We start from the raw sequence: 4,874 nt of genomic DNA on the forward strand, positions 1-4,874 counted from the left end.
CAGGGCGTAATGAGTGATCAGTTCCAGAAGGAGATTCTAACCCAACTCACTAACTCACACACCCGCACCACAGTCCAGTCCCGTACAGAAGGCAGAGGTGTTAGAGATGTAATGAGGGTCTTTGCCACTAATGAATTGTTGTTCATTGCCGAAGTTCAAGTCTATCCTAATATCTATTGTATAGACTTTCACTGCATCACTAGAAGAGTATTTCAAATGACATGGTCTCCTATCGTATGAAAGGCAGCAAGAACATCTCACCTTGGACTTTGTGGTGTGTGTGTGTGTGTGTGTGTGTGTGTGTGTGTCGTGTGGTGTGTGTGGTGTGTGTGTGTGTGTGTGTGTGTGTGTGTGTGTGTGTGTGTGTGTGTGTGTGTGTGTGTGTGTGTGTGTGTGTGTGTGTGTGTGTGTGTGTGTGTGTGTGTGTGTGTGTGTGTGTGTGTGTGTGAGTGTGGTTTGTTTGTATGATGTACTATGAATTCTTCACTCCTCTGTTTCAACAACTTAGCAATTAACAATGCACAGCAATGCTCAATTCACTTGACACCTCCATTTACAGATTTTTTTCTGTTGACAGTTTATACAAAAATCTTGTTACCAAATATTCACTCTTACTTCTCTCTCCTCAGGTGAACGTGGATGATCCACTGCAGCGGCAGGCCCCCTCTGAGGACAGGTTGGCCTGAGCTAGGCCCGAGCATGGCAGAGCGGAATGAAGCAAATTAGACGGAAGGCGGTGGGGAAGACGGACGTGCGCGAAGACCATAAGAGTCATAAATGGATATCGACGCTACGGCAGGCTACAGCACTGCTTGATCAAAGTAGTGAAGTCTCAACGCTGGGAGATGACACCTATACCTATACCAAGGGTAGTCATTATAAAATACTAGATTGTAGGCTATATGCATGTAAACAACACAGTGAACTCCTATAACACCAACTCCCTTGTATTTCCAGCTAATTAAATCAACGCAACATAAGATAATTAGATACAAGGTTACAGTTGAGTTGGAACGTTTACATACCACCCTTAGCCAAATACTTTCCACTAACGAACGTTATATATCACAATTCACTGACATTTATCAGACTTAACAATTCCACTTGTTAGTCAGTTAGGATCAACCATTTACTTTAGAATCGTGAAATGACAGAACAACAGCTAAGAGAATGCATCTACTTTCAGCTTTTATTTCTTTCATCACAGCATTCCAGTCAAGTCAGAAGTTAACATACAACTCAATTAGTATTCGGTAGCCTTGCCTTAAATCTGTTTAACTTTGTCCAAACTGTTTCTGGTAGCCTCTCACAAGCTCCCACAATTAAGGTTGCGGTGAATTTTGTGGTCCAGTCTTCGTGACCAGATGTGTCAACGACTGTCATTTAAATAATGGACCAAGGCGCAGTGTGAGTACGAGCCACCATTTTTATCAATAATGAAAACAGAGATCGAACGCTGTGAAAATTATGTTAGCGCACATAGGCACTGACACAAATCAATACCCCAACATGCAGGCGGAAAAAGGACAAACTTAAGTATGATCCAATTAGAGCAACGATTATCCGCTGCCTCCAATTGGAACCATTCGCCCACACACAACATAGAACTAAACCTAAAAAACCCCCTAGTACGCCCTGACTAACAACCCATAGAGATCCCACGAGGTGCCCTCTATGGCTCAGGGCCGTTGACAGAGCTGGGTTACTGACGTCCAAGGTTAGTAGCTCCTTTCTCGCACACGCTTTTTCAATTCTCGCAACAAATTTTCTATAGGATTGAGGTCAGCTTTTAGATGGCCACTCCAATACTTGACTTTGTTTCTATAATGCCATTTTGCCACAACTTTGAGGCAAGTGTGCTTGGGTCATTGTTCCATTGGAAGACTCCATTTGCGACCCGAAGATTTAACTTCCTGCTTGGAACGTCTTGAAGAAATTTGTCTTCTCATACATCCACATAATACTTGTTCTGTTCCTCCATCGATGGTAATCTATTTTGTGAAGTGCACCAGTCCTCCTGCCAGCAAATGCACCCGCACAACATGATGCATTGCCACCCCCGTGAGGAAGTTAAATCTTGGTCGCAAATGGGTCTTCCAAATGGACAATGACCCCAAGCACACTTCCAAAGTTGTGGCAAAATGGCTTAAGGACAACAAAGTCAAGGTATTGGAGTGGCCATCACAAAGCCCTGACCTCAATCCTATAGAAAATTTGTTGGCAGAACTGAAAAAGCGTGTGCGAGAAAGGAGGCCTACTAACCTGACTCAGTTACACCAGCTCTGTCACGCCCTGACCATAGAGCGCCCTCGGGGATCTCTATGGTGTTTTAGGTCAGGGCGTGACTAGGGGGGTTTCTAGGTTTTATATTTCTATGTTGGTGTGTGGGTATGGTTCCCAATTGGAGGCAGCTGATAATCGTTGCCTCTAATTGGGGATCATACTTAGTTTGTCCTTTTTCCCGCCTGCGATGTGGGGTATTGTATTTGTGTCAGTGCCTATGTGCGCTACATATTTTCACGATCGTTCTATCTTTGTTTCATTATTATAAAAATGTGGAACTCTACTCACACTGCGCCTTGGTCCATTTATTTAAATGACAGTCGTGACACTCTGTCACGAGGAATGGGACAAAATTCACCCAACTTATTGTGGGGAGCTTGTGGAAGGCTACCCGAAACATTTGACCCAAGTTAAACAATTTTAAGGCAATGCTACCGAATACTAATTGAGTGTATGTAAACTTCTGACCTACTGGGAATGTGATGAAAGAAATAAAAGCTGAAATAAATCATTCTCTCTACCTTTGTTCTGTCATTTCACATTCTTAAAGTAAAGTGGTGATCCTAACTGACCTAAAACAGGGAATTTTAACTCTGATTAAATGTCAGGAATTGTGAAAAACTGAGTTGAAAAGTATTTGGCTAAGGTGTATGTAAACTTCCAACTTCAACTGTAACCTGTATCAATTATCTATGTTGGTTGGAAAGCTGGATAAAGGGAAGTTGGTGTTATAAGTCACTGTGTGTTACAGGCCATATAGCCTACAATCTAGTATTTTATAAGACCACCCTTGTATAGGTATAGGTGTCATCTCCCCGTGGACTCACACTTTGCAAGCAGGCCGTAGCCCCCCGTAATCCTAGCCTCTCCCACCTCCCACCCTCGCAGTTCAGCACACTCGGTCCTCAGGAGGGGGCCTGCCGTGCAGTGGATCACACCGTTCACTGAGGAGAGAGAAGTTAAGAGTGAATATTTGTACAATTTGTATAAACTGTCAACAAAAAAATTGTAAATGAGGTGTGAAGTGAATTGACAATTGCCTGTGCATTGTTAATGTGAGAGGAGGGGTGAGAGATATCATTTACATGCATACAAACAACCACACTCACACACACACACACACACACACACCACACACACACACACACACACACACACACAACACACACACACGACAACCACACACCACACACACACACACACACACACACACACAACACACACACAGCATGACACACATGTATGCACACGCCAATGTGGCACCTTCACTACTGATGAGCCATGTCATTTGACATTATCTAAATCGAGGGAAATTATTCTTTGATTTAGGAGACCATTTTGAATCTCCTTCCCGTGATCATTGAACTAACAATCATTAGTGCACAGCACCCCTCATTACATCTCTAACAACTCTGCTTCTTACGGGACTGGGACTGTGGTGCGTGTGTGAGTTCAGTGAGTTGGGTTAGATCTCCTTCCTGGAACATCACTCATTATCGCCCTGCACTGCCACTGTGTCATGCATTATCGCCCTGCACTGCCACGGTGTCATGCATTATCGCCCTGCACTGCCACTGTGTCATGCATTATCGCCCTGTGACTGTGAAGGTGGAAGACAGGGTACGATGGCTGACTGACTGTCTGAGAAAGAAAGAGACACACACACACACACTGACTGTCTAGGTCCCACGAGGGGATAGAGGAGTAGCATTTAGTTACAGTGCTGCTGTGTGAATAGAACTGGAGGTGACGCGCACCAGACAGCTAGTCACCCCCACCTACACTCTGAAATAGAGAACAAGTGTTATAACAAGACGAAGAGAGGAGAGAGGGTGGGATGGAGGAGAGATGAGAGAGGAAGGAAGAGAGCCATAGATGTATAAATAGTTTGATGGAAGGAAGACAGTCAGATAAGGATACAGTTAGAGAATAAAGAGAGATGGGAGAGGAAGAAGATCATAGCAAGGTCGTTTTTTTATTTCTAGTTCCTTATGTTTTACCCCGTATTTGACAGAGAGTTATGTGAGTGTGTGTGGTTTGTCTGTCACGCATGTGTGTGGTGTGTGTCTGTGGTGTGTTTCTGTGGTGTGTGTGTGTGGTTTGTGTGTGTGGTGTGTGTTTGTGGTGTGTGTCTGTGGTGTGTGTGTGTGTGTGTGTGTGATGTGTGTGTTTGGTGTGTGTGTGTGTTTGGTGTGTCTTTGGTGTGTGTCTGTGGTGGGTGTGTGTGGTGTGTGTCTGTGGTGTGTGTCTGTGGTGTGTGTGTTTGTGTTGTCACAATCTCCAGTCTAAGGTTTTGTGGGGGTGTATGAAACATGTGGTCTCTATGATCCTGGCTTATATACCAGACAGCTGGAAACACCTGCTACTGCTCACAAACCGGCATTTATCAGACTACAGAGTACCGACACGACTGTTTCAACTCACAGACCTACAGAGACGATTTGACGATTCAAAGACAACACCAAGATATAAAGACACTATGTCTCACAGCCATACAAAGACAACACCAAGATACAGTATAAAGACAACACCAAAATACAAATACAATATCTCTCACAGCCATATAAAGACAACACCAAAATACAAAGACA

This window comes from Salvelinus sp. IW2-2015, unplaced genomic scaffold (assembly GCF_002910315.2).
Source record: "Salvelinus sp. IW2-2015 unplaced genomic scaffold, ASM291031v2 Un_scaffold2660, whole genome shotgun sequence".
Classification (NCBI taxonomy): Eukaryota; Metazoa; Chordata; class Actinopteri; order Salmoniformes; family Salmonidae; genus Salvelinus; species Salvelinus sp. IW2-2015.